A 12,321-nucleotide genomic window follows, 5' to 3' on the forward strand; every position below is an offset into this window, starting at 1 on the left:
TCTAAAAATGTATACTGTAAATACGCCCAGTATAACCCATAACATTCAACTCACAGCCATTGAATACATGTAAACTGCAGCAGGACTCCACTAAAGAAATTATTTCTGTCTCGTAGTCCTCTCTATTATTAGAATACACCGACTTAATTTTTGGAGAATAGTTAATGCAGGTTTTCATCTGTATATATTTGAGGAGAAGTACATGAGAGTTGTCAGACATTATTAAACTGTAAGCAGCTTCGTTGTAAATGGTAACTGCAAAGGGCCAGCTGTCAGGTGAGACCGGTCTGGGGGCAGAGGATAAGGACGGGCTGGTTTTTGGGGACCCTGAGGATGTGAGAGGTGCACGGAGTGGTGAGCTGAGTGAAGTCCCAGAGCTCTGCTGTCTGTATCCACACCCCAGAAACCACTTACCAAAATAAACCAAACCAAACCAGCACCGACCGCCCAGCCCTTTTTCACCAATGCGCTGATTTTATTTAATTCATTAATTAATTAAGTCGGTTTGTTCCGCAAGCGCTCATACGTATTTCAGCACGAGTGCGTGTATTTACCTCAGTTATTGTTGCAAACATTCAAGCTTTGATCCGTTTATTCCGACGAGATCAAAGCGGAATGTTTTAAATACTCCCAGAAGGGGGGGGTTCGGCGCCCTCCCCCCGGGGAGGGCCGGCGGGCTGCCATAAAATACCCAGAAAGGGTTAAATCCCTCTGCGTTGCCATGGAGACAGCAATAGGCCTTCTGTACGAGTGACCCGACAAGGCCATTCTATAGGAGAACAAGAGGAGGGGGGGGGAGCTACTGCAGGGGGAAGGGGGAGTTCCACACGCGCAGCGAGACAGCCGATTGGCTGCGGGCGGGTCACGTGCTCCCTTTTGGAATGCTAATTTGTGTGAGGATTTCTCTCCCTCTCTCTCCCTCCCTCCCTCCCTCCCTCCCCTCCTCCTCCCCGGCTCCTCCTCTCCGCTCCTGCTCTATTCCGAGACGGCGGCACCGAACGGGAGGCAGGAATGGTGTGGGATAGCCGGACACGCTCGGCGCTCTGAGACCGCAGGAGGACAAGGCCCGCGCGCGCACGGTAAGGGAGCGGGCTGCCGCTTTTCATTTCTGGGGAAAACGGTGCGCGGTGCGCGTCTGCGCACGTGTGTGTGTGTGTGTGCGCGCGCGTGCGTGTGCGTTTCGGGCGCTGTGTGGGCTTGCTGCTGCCGTGACTGTACTCCAGATTCCCCGCGAGCAGGGTCTGCCGGTGCGGAATGAACGAGCTCTCGGCCGGAGCCTTTGTAGCGCGGCGTGTTGAGTGGCTCCCCGGCGGAATACGAGGCTCCGCTCTGCCCTGGCCCCGAGCGGCCATGTGGAACTGGCAGAGCGGATTCCTCTCATTCATAAACAAAGCACACGGCCCTTTACTCCGACTGCCCAGGCCCGCCGTCTGCACCAATCAGCTCGCTCGCAGGCCTGGAACCGCACGCGTCTGTGACGCCGTGACTCCGTTCGGCTGACGCTGTTCGTTGGTGACGTTGGGTGTGTGCGTGCGAGTGGGGCTCACAGCGTGGAGACAGAGCTCCGGTGAGACAGGGTAACAGGGGGTCAGAGTCAGGACGGGGTTCAGCGTGTCGCGACAGGGGAACAGACTGTGTCGCGACAGGGGTTGAGAGCGCGTCACGACGGTACAGACTATGTCACGATGTGGTTCAAACTGTGTCACGACAGGATTCAGAATGTGTCACGATAGGGTTCAGAGTGTGTCTCGATGGGGTACATAGTGTGTCAGGATGGGGTACATAGTGTGTCAGGATGGGGTACATAGTGTGTCAGGATGGGGTACATAGTGTGTCAGGATGGGGTTCAGAGTGTGTCAGGATGGGGTTCAGAGTGTGTCAGGATGGGGTTCAGAGTGTGTCAGGATGGGGTTCAGAGTGTGTCAGGATGGGGTTCAGAGTGTGTCAGGATGGGGTTCAGAGTGTGTCAGGATGGGGTTCAGAGTGTGTCAGGATGGGGTTCAGAGTGTGTCAGGATGGGGTTCAGAGTGTGTCAGGATGGGGTTCATGATTGGGGTTCAGGATGGGTTCAGAATGGGGTTCAGGGTGGGGTTCAGGATGGGGTTCAGGATGGGAGTTCAGGGTGGGTTCAGGATGGGGTTCAGGGTGGGTTCAGGATGGGGTTCAGGGTGGGTTCAGGATGGGTTCAGGATGGGGTTCAGGATGGGAGTTCAGGGTGGGTTCAGGGTGGGTTCAGGATGGGAGTTCAGGATGGGTTCAGGGTGGGTTCAGGGTGGGTTCAGGGTGGGAGTTCAGGGTGGGTTCAGAATGGGGTTCAGGGTGGGTTCAGGATGGGTTCAGGATGGGAGTTCAGGGTGGGTTCAGAATGGGGTTCAGGGTGGGTTCAGGATGGGTTCAGGATGGGAGTTCAGGGTGGGTTCAGGATGGGAGTTCAGGATGGGTTCAGGATGGGTTCAGGGTGGGTTCAGGGTGGGTTCAGGATGGGAGTTCAGGGTGGGTTCAGGACAGGGGTCCACAGGGTCAGCATCTTTGGGGGCTCATTGCTCTTGATGAGCGGGTCGTGTGGTTAATGCACCGTGCAGAAGCAGGGAGCTGCACCCCTGGGGGAACAGTAATTAGATGTGCTCTTCAGTTATTTTTCCAGTCAGCAGACATCAATACGCAGGCGCAAATGCTCCAAGAACTGTAGAACCCCAGTTATACATAGATGTTAACTCACACAAATGCTCAAATTGTAAGCATCACAATTTGGCATCAATTGTAAAGCGCTCTGAATTAAAGCTGAATAATGAACGCAGTCCAGCCGTTTCCCACCAGGTGCAACTCGCCAACATTTCAGCATGTCCCACAATGCACCGGGCCCAGGCTTCTGTTCACACCTTCAGCACCGGTGCCCAGAGCGGCACATTCCTGCGTTTGGCTCCAGAATAAACAGCTGCTCCTTCCAGAGAGTTCTCCAGCCACGCGCAGGCTCTGTGTTTACACATTCACATTGCATTCTCAGCGTCCGAAACAATGGGCTCTCGGCAGGCTGTGTTTGCAGTGAGGGTTTCAGGGGTCTTGCGGTGACGTTTCGGGGGTTTTGCAGTGAGGGTTTTGCAGTGACGTTTCGGGGGTTTTGCAGTGAGGGTTTTGCAGTGACGTTTCGGGGGTTTTGCAGTGAGGGTTTTGCAGTGACTTTTCGGGGGTCTTGCAGTGAGAGTTTTCTGGGGGTTTTGCAGTGAGGGTTTGGGGGTCTTGCAGTGAGGGTTTTTCGGGGGTTGTGCAGTGAGAGTTTGGAGGTTTTGCAGTGACGTTTCAGGGGTCTTGCAGTGAGGGTTTTGCAGTGACGTTCCGGGGGTCTTGCAGTGAGGGTTTTGCAGTGACGTTCCGGGGGTCTTGCAGTGAGGGTTTGGACGTCTTGCTTTCTCTTTCCCTGGGGCTGTATCCACTTGCTTTAGCACACGTTTCTCCGCCTCTGTCTTCCATTTTTAAGTGCAACTTGCTGTTTTTCTGCATTTGCCGACAGGAGGCCCAAAGGGGGCAAGTGTCTGGCCCTGTCCCATCCCTGGGGGTCAGGTCTAGAATCATTCACTCCCTCCCCCTGCCCCCCTCCCAATGTGATCCAATAGGTCATCCAATAGGGGGGGGGGGGGCAGGTCAGAGTTCGCCCACAAAATTAGCACCATTTCCTGCAAGCAAACGCCTGTAATCACCTGCTCAAGTCTGCCCAAATATAACACAGCATTTAGCATTACACTGCAAACACGTCTGATTTAAGTGTTTTAATCTTGTAATGAGACAAAATCTTTTTTCTTCTCTCTCAAGAGGAGAATATTAGCTTATTTGATATATTATATTATATTACAGGCATTTGGCAGACACTCTTATCCAGAGCTACATACAGTTGATTAGACTAAGCAGGAGACAATCCTCCCCTGGAGCAATGCAGGGTTAAGGGCCTTGCTCAAGGGCCCAACGGCTGTGCAGATCTTATTGTGGCTACTCCAGGGATCGAACCACCGACCTTGCGGGTCCCAGTTATGTACCTTAACCACAAATCATGAGATGAGTCAAAGCTGTCTCACCTTATTGGTAAAAGTCTTATTTTGCAAAAAAGTAGCAATAGAAATAATATTTAAAGTTTGAATGCAAGACAGAAATACTTGCTGAGATTCAATTATTTATTCATTTTTGTGGTGAATTTCCTGAAAGACTGTGGCACTGCGATGGTGCGATGCATGAAAAAAAACAAAAAAAAACAGATGAATTTGAATTTGAAGCCAAGGGTTACCGGTGACTGAAACCGGAGTACGCACACATCGTCCGCAGAACGTGTGTCTGACAGACGTGCGGGTTAATGCAGTCAACAAGACCTCTGAGACGCGGGACAGTGTTTACAGTGAAGCGTCTTCGGGAGATAAACTGACTGGAGTCAACAGCTGGTCACGTTGCCGCGCTGTTGTCATTCGGGGATGAAGGCTGCGTCAGTCACGCCGATCACGGCTCACACCGCGCCGGCTCGCTCATATATTATTCAACATTTCTCATTTCATTTGCATCCTGACATTTCCACAGCTGCTTTTCATCGGGCCTGCGCAGCGGATTTGAAATGTGCTTCTGTTCTGGATCAGAAAGGGCCGTCGCTGACCAGGCCGTTCGGACTGGAAACCTGAAAAACCTGTTCGATAATGTGCCCAACACCACGACAAACGCCCCCGGTAATGACAGGAACTGTGCAGTCAGTGGGGTGGATTGGATGGACCCCATTCAAACCAACTTACTATGCAGTCAGCCACAGAGCTAACTATCGATCAAGGTCTGCTATCGATCTATCGATCAGGCTCTCCTGATGGGTGGAGCTTGGGGTAAGTGCAGGAGGAAAGAAAGAGAAAAAGAGCAGAAGAGTCGGGGATTGGAAGGAGCCCGGTGTCATTTAAACCAGGCTGAGTGCGGGCAGCTCCTGAGGCATTATGGGTAACGTGAAGCTGAAGTGGGGGGTTGTGCTTGTGCCTCCGTGAGCAGAGCCACTGCAGCCAGGTTAAATAAGTTTGGGAGGCTGACAGGAGGCTCCAGTGCGATAAGAGCCCTCCTGACAGCAGTATGACCCCTGTGCAGATTAAGGAGTGGGGAGGCGTGTTATTGTGCTTTGTGTTGCCCCTCTAATCCCAAATTAGTGCCTCATTTGTATAATATACCCCCCCATCCCACCATCCCAAATCCTCACAGCCCCACCCTGGGGGGTTAGAGTGGGGGTCTGACCCCTCCACTGCTGCCTGACCAGACAACCGAGAGAGTCCTCCTCTTCTTAAACTAACTGCACACGCACGCACGCACGCACGCACGTACACACGCACACACACACACACACACGCAAGCACGCACGCACACAGACAGACAGACATACGCACACACACACACACACACACACGCACGCACACGCACAGACACAGACAGACATACGCACACACACACACACACACACACGCATGCACACACACACACACGCACACACACACACGCACATGCACACACACAGACATACGCACACACACACACACACACGCACGCATACATCGTTAACGTTAGAGTTAGAGTCAGACACTGTGCTGTGGGATCTTTAATTACCACGGTGAAATGAGTTATTTCAGACTCCCTCTGTAGGGGGCGCTGGAGGGCAGTGAGGCCCTGTCAGGTCACAGTTGGCAGCGATGGGGTCTGAGCAGGTCTATTAATAACCCTCATCACACATACCGTCCTGTAAATCCCCCCCCCCCCCCCGCAGCTGTGCACCCCCCCGCCCCCCCGCCCACTCCTCTGATCTCCACTGATTTACACGCCGTCACTACCCTGTACGATGCACAAAAACAAAAAATACTCTTAATCAGAATCTTATCAATCAGAATCTTATTAATCTAAGACGAAAAGAATGCCAATGAGATGAGACAGTTTTACTCAATCCAAGGTTTGCTACTGGGGTAAACCTTGGAATACACACACAGACACATACATACATACATAGATACATATACACACACACACACACACATACACACAGGCACACACACCCATACATACACACACACAAACATACACACACGCACACACACCCATACATACACACGCACAAACATACACACACGCACACACACCCATACATACACACACACAAACATACACACACCCATACATACACACACACACAAACATACACACACGTAGACACACACCCATACATACACACACACAAACATACACACAGGCACACACACCCATACATACACACACACAAACATACACACACGCACACACACCCATACATACACACGCACAAACATACACACACACTAACATACACACACGTACACACACCCATACATACACACACACAAACATACACACACGCACACACACACATACATACACACAAGCACGCACGCACGCACACACACCCATATATACACACACAAACATACACACACACAGACACACACGCACACACACACATACATACACACAAGCACGCACGCACGCACACACACCCATATATACACACACAAACATACACACACACAGACACACACACACACACACACTCACACACCCACACACACCCATACATACATGCATGGCAGAGTCAGAGTGGACACGGGTGAGCAGACAGGTGGAGTGGTGGGGGGAGCGTCGGTGTGTGTCCTCTCCTCTGTGTTCAGTAACGTTAGCCCCCCGGGGGCGTGTCCTCTCCTCTGTGTTCAGTAACGTTAGCCCCCCGGGGGCGTGTGTGTGTCCTCTCCTCTGTGTTCAGTAACGTTAGCCCCCCGGGGGCGTGTCCTCTCCTCTGTGTTCAGTAACGTTAGCCCCCCGGGGGCGTGTCCTCTCCTCTGTGTTCAGTAACGTTAGCCCCGCGGGGGCGTGTCCTCTCCTCTGTGTTCAGTAACGTTAGCCCCCCGGGGGCGTGTCCTCTCCTCTGTGTTCAGTAACGTTAGCCCCCCGGGGGCGTGTCCTCTCCTCTGTGTTCAGTAACGTTAGCCCCCCGGGGGCGTGTCCTCTCCTCTGTGTTCAGTAACGTTAGCCCTGCGGGGGCGTGTCCTCTCCTCTGTGTTCAGTAACGTTAGCCCCCCGGGGGCGTGTCCTCTCCTCTGTGTTCAGTAACGTTAGCCCCCCGGGGGCGTGTCCTCTCCTCTGTGTTCAGTAACGTTAGCCCTGCGGGGGCGTGTCCTCTCCTCTGTGTTCAGTAACGTTAGCCCCCCGGGGGCGTGTCCTCTCCTCTGTGTTCAGTAACGTTAGCCCCCCGGGGGCGTGTCCTCTCCTCTGTGTTCAGTAACGTTAGCCCCCCGGGGGCATGTCCTCTCCTCTGTGTTCAGTAACGTTAGCCCTGCGGGGGCGTGTCCTCTCCTCTGTGTTCAGTAACGTTAGCCCCGCGGGGGCGTGTCCTCTCCTCTGTGTTCAGTAACGTTAGCCCCGCGGGGGCGTGTCCTCTCCTCTGTGTTCAGTAACGTTAGCCCCCCGGGGGTGTGTCCTCTCCTCTGTGTTCAGTAACGTTAGCCCTGCGGGGGCGTGTCCTCTCCTCTGTGTTCAGTAACGTTAGCCCCCCGGGGGCGTGTCCTCTCCTCTGTGTTCAGTAACGTTAGCCCCCCGGGGGCATGGGTGTGTGTCCTCTCCTCTGTGTTCAGTAACGTTAGCCCTGCGGGGGCGTGTCCTCTCCTCTGTGTTCAGTAACGTTAGCCCTGCGGGGGCGTGTCCTCTCCTCTGTGTTCAGTAACGTTAGCCCTGCGGGGGTGTGTCCTCTCCTCTGTGTTCAGTAACGTTAGCCCCCCGGGGGCGTGTCCTCTCCTCTGTGTTCAGTAACGTTAGCCCCGCGGGGGCGTGTCCTCTCCTCTGTGTTCAGTAACGTTAGCCCCCCGGGGGCGTGTCCTCTCCTCTGTGTTCAGTAACGTTAGCCCCCCGGGGGCGTGTCCTCTCCTCTGTGTTCAGTAACGTTAGCCCCCCGGGGGCGTTGGGGCGTGTCCTCTCCTCTGTGTTCAGTAACGTTAGCCCCGCGGGGGCGCGTGTGGTCAGGCATCACGGCGGGAGTGAGGGGGGAGTGAGAGCACACGGCCCCCCCCCTTTAAACAAGCGTCTGTGTGAGAGTCTCATTGTGCAGAAGCACTCAGCTGTGAGAGAGCAGTCCATTAGAGCCAAGAGATCTGCACCACCCTCTGCAGCACCCCAAATCTGCCCCCCCCCCCCCCGCCCCACAGCACCCCCAAAATCCCAGAATCTGCACATGACCCCACAGCACCCCAGATCTGGGCAGGGTCGGTGCGTTACGCAGAGAGACAGACGCATATCTGATCAAACAGGACCTACAGAGCACAGACTGTACTCCACTCGTATCTGATCTGTCCTTTCACACAGATTACATTTCCACACACACTCCTTCCCCACAGCCGCTCATTTCTCTGAGTGCTTCAGGTTGAGCCCCTTCAGCTGCAGGGTGCACCAGCCACAGCCACAGGCCAGCGGGAAACCCAACCCAAGATCAGCTCCCACGTCCCTGGACTGCTTCCCCGGGCTGCGAGATGGCATGTTCCAATACTGCACAACGCTCATAACATAACAATTAACATATATGGAGGGGAGGGGTATGTCATCAGTAATTAGACAAGACTGTTCAGAGAGATCAGGAAGATGTTGGCATGTTGGGGGTGATGGGAAGGTTCTAGAGGAGTCATGTTGGGGGTGATGGGAAGGTTCTAGAGGAGTCATGTTGGGGGTGATGGGAAGGTTCTAGAGGAGTCTTTCTGACACGAGAGGAAGAGGAGGACGTGCACCCAGTTATAAATCATAACTGCCCAGTGCGCCTTCTTTTAAAGGCTTTTCAACAGTGGATTTGAACAGATCAGGTGTGTGTGTGTGTGTGTGTGTGTGTGTGTGTGTGTGTGTGAGCATGTTGGCAAGCGTGTGTGTACCTGCATGTGTGTGTGTGTGTGTGGGTGTGTGGGTGTGTATGCATGTGTGTACCTGCATGTTTGAGTGTGTGTGCGCGAGAGTGTGTGTTTGAGTGTGTGTGCATGTTGGTGCATGTGCGTGCGTGTGAGAGTGTGTGTTTGAGTGTGTGTGTGAGAGTGTGTGTATGAGAGTGTGTGTGCGAGAGTGTGTGAGAGAGAGTGTGTGTGTGAGAGTGTGTGTTTGAGTGTGTGTGTGAGAGTGTGTGTATGAGAGTGTGTGTGCGAGAGTGTGTGAGAGAGAGTGTGTGTGTGAGAGTGTGTGTTTGAGTGTGTGTGCATGTTGGTGCATGCGCGTGTGAGTGTGTGTTTGAGTGTGTGTGAGTGTGTGTGTTTGAGTGTGCGTGTGAGAGTGTGTATTTGAGTGTGTGTGTGAGAGTGTGTGTTTGAGTGTGTGTGTGAGAGTGTGTGTTTGAGTGTGTGTGTGAGAGTGTGTGTTTGAGTGTGTGTGTGTGCGTGTTGGTGTGTGTGTGTGTGTGTGTGTGTGCATGTTGGTGCATGTGCATGCGTCTGAGAGTGTGTGTGTGAGTGTGTGTGCGAGAGTGTGTGTTTGAGTGTGTGTGCATGTTGGTGCATGCGCGTGTGAGTGTGTGTTTGAGTGTGTGTGTGAGTGTGTGTGCATGTTGGTGCATGTGCGTGTGCATGTTGGTGCATGTGCGTGCGTATGAGAGTGTGTGTTTGAGTATGTGTGTGAGAGTGTGTGTTTGAGTGTGTGTGTGAGAGTGTGTGTTTGAGTGTGTGTGTGAGAGTGTGTGAGTGTGTGTGTGAGTGTGTGTGTGAGTGTGTGTGCGAGAGCACAGGACTAAATCTCCTGCTTCATAGCCTCACTCATTAGAACCCCCCCCCCCCCCATCTCCTTCCTTTCTGACCCCCTTTTCTACCGCAAAACGCAGCTAATTTACATACTAATGAGCAGATCGCAATCAATGGCTTCTGTGCTCCACCGCCTCCAATCAATACCATATCTGCCTGCAGACCACAGAGATGTATTTATTACACACAGCCAGTCCGTCTGGTTCAGACGGCTGCTTCGAGCCCCAATCAGGACGATAAGTAGCCTATCTTTGTTCTGCTGGGGTGGAAATATGCCTCCGTTTCAAGGCTTTTGATTGTTGACCTATTAAATGTGAGAGTGCATGAGACGGCGTGCCTTCACAAGGCCTCCACTGGCTTTCACAGTTCGACTTATATCTGTATTTCGGGTATCAGAATTCATGCAACACCAAAGAATATTGTTACATGATAAAGTGGTCGCTCGAAGTAGACCTGAACACCAGCGTGTTAATGCAAATATCTTTTCAGCCAATCATGTGGCTGCAACCCCAATGCATAAAAGCATGCAGACATGGTAAAGAGGTTCAGTTGTTGTTCAGACCAAAACATCAGAACGAGGAAGAAATGTGGAATGATTTTTGGGGGGTTTGAGCCTCTCAGAAACTGCTGGTGTCCTGGGAACTAACAGAGAATGGAGAATGGAGGGGGAAAAAACAAATCCAGTGAGAGTCACTGCCTCATGAGACATCTGCCTTGAGTCACTACCCAGGGAAAAGCCTGACAGCCTCACCCAGAGGAGAAACAGGCAGACAGCAGGACCTGGGGGAGGGGGGGTCTTCATTAATGCTCCAGACAATGATTGATATGACCAATGTTATTGCACATCATGGAGGCCTTTACCCAAGACGGTAAAGATCATTATGGAAGCCTTTATCCAAGATGATAAAGATCATTATGGAAGCCTTTATCCAAGATGATAAAGATCATTATGGAAGCCTTTATCCAAGATGATCTTTATCATCTTGGAAACCTTTCCAAGTACCTCTCTGCACAGGCCCTACCTCTCTGCACAGTCCCTACCTCTCTGTACAGTGCAAACAAAGTCAGCACTCACAGTCACACTCAATTTACCATGACAACACGAGCCCTCATTCCTGTACTCAGATGTGCACAGGGACCAGAGGAGGGGGTGGGGCTGTCCCATGATGCACCTCCCACGCTGAAGCTAATTGCAGACGCCTTTTACTTTGTAGAACAGCAGTCGTGTCTCGTGCGAGTTCGCAGACAAGAGACTGATTGCTGTTCCTAACCGTGTCCGCACTTGCGCCATGATACCGCCGATATTTTCAGTCACAAAGCCATGTTTAAAAACGATGACTTCAAAGCAAAGGAGTGTTACAGGAGAAAGGGGTCTTCGAGCTCGGCCATCAACCTGCACCTGTCCACAGATCTCTGTGCCTGTAAATGTCGTTAGTGTAGGGCATTCTACATGAGTGTGCCTCTCTGCAGACCCCCAAAAGGAAACAGACTGTGTTGACCATGTTGACACAGGGTCAGCAAGGCTTGATGAAAAGACAGTGCTCGTCAATACAGGACTATTGCTCCCATCATTGTGCTGCCTCTGCGCAATTCTGCTCAATGCAGAAAGGGCCGGGGTGGGTGCAAGCTTTTGTTCCAACTGAGCAGTTACGCACCTGATTATCAATCAATAGGGTCTTTGCTAAGCACATTGATCAGTAGAATCAGTAACTGCTGGGTTGGAACAACAGCCCTTTCTGGTCATCCCGAATCCACAGTATTGTAGCTGTTGGTCTGTAGGTCTGCTGTCCTCTTTGCTCGGTTTAGTCTCTCACACCATCCGGAGAAATCCACCAAATATAGAACGCACTGAATTCAGAGGCTTCAAAACGCAGCCAGTAACTCAAACTGCACTTTAATCAAAAAAAGGGATTTCCAAAAATAGCTCGCACAGAGAAGGCTTTATAAATGGAAATTTCCAGAATCACCCACTGGGGCTCCATTGGGCTCTCATTAAATTCAGTGATTTTCCCTTATTAAAGATCCCGAATCGCGGAGCAGTCTGTGGCTCCCACAAGAATTTGGATTTCATAAATGAGCTAAAAACCTCGCTCCGCAGATATGACGGTCACCGCCAGACCCCCTCAGTAACAGACGGAGAGCTCGCCGATTCTCCGATTCTCTCCACTTTACAGCGCTGCAGCGGTTTGTTAGAAAGGGGCGTCATCACCGCCAGTTTCATGCCATTCTCAGACATGGCTGTGCGACACACAGTTCAGCGATGAGCCGAATTTACATTTTAATTTAGTTACAGAAAGCCACAAGCATCCATTTACTTTTGCGCCATTTTTTCCCCTGCAGCAGCAGCTGTTCCTACTTAAGCGTTCTTGAATTATAGCAGATAAACTTTAAAGTACTTCAGGTACGCAATAGTTTGTGCACCACTGTCAATCTTAAAGAAGGGGGGATTTTTTAGAACTATTAAAAAATAAAACACCCATCTGTACTGTAACATTCATTATGACCAATTGTTGTCTATGAAACCATAGCTTTACAGTGTGTA

At 51.8% G+C, this 12,321-nt stretch overlaps 1 protein-coding gene across 1 annotated transcript in view; it reads left to right on the top strand.

Moving 5' to 3' along the window:
* The first annotated feature begins 972 nt into the window (after positions 1-972).
* LOC133139351 (polyhomeotic-like protein 2) overlaps positions 973-12,321 on the top strand; it is a 57,974-nt gene continuing 46,625 nt past the window's right edge. Inside the window, exon 1 of the mRNA XM_061258820.1 lies at positions 973-1,079. The gene's annotated coding sequence lies outside the window, so the exon portion shown is untranslated. The remainder of the gene's footprint in view (positions 1,080-12,321) is intronic.

The sequence above is a fragment of the Conger conger genome, chromosome 10 (assembly GCF_963514075.1).
Source record: "Conger conger chromosome 10, fConCon1.1, whole genome shotgun sequence".
In the NCBI taxonomy this organism is placed as follows: Eukaryota; Metazoa; Chordata; class Actinopteri; order Anguilliformes; family Congridae; genus Conger; species Conger conger.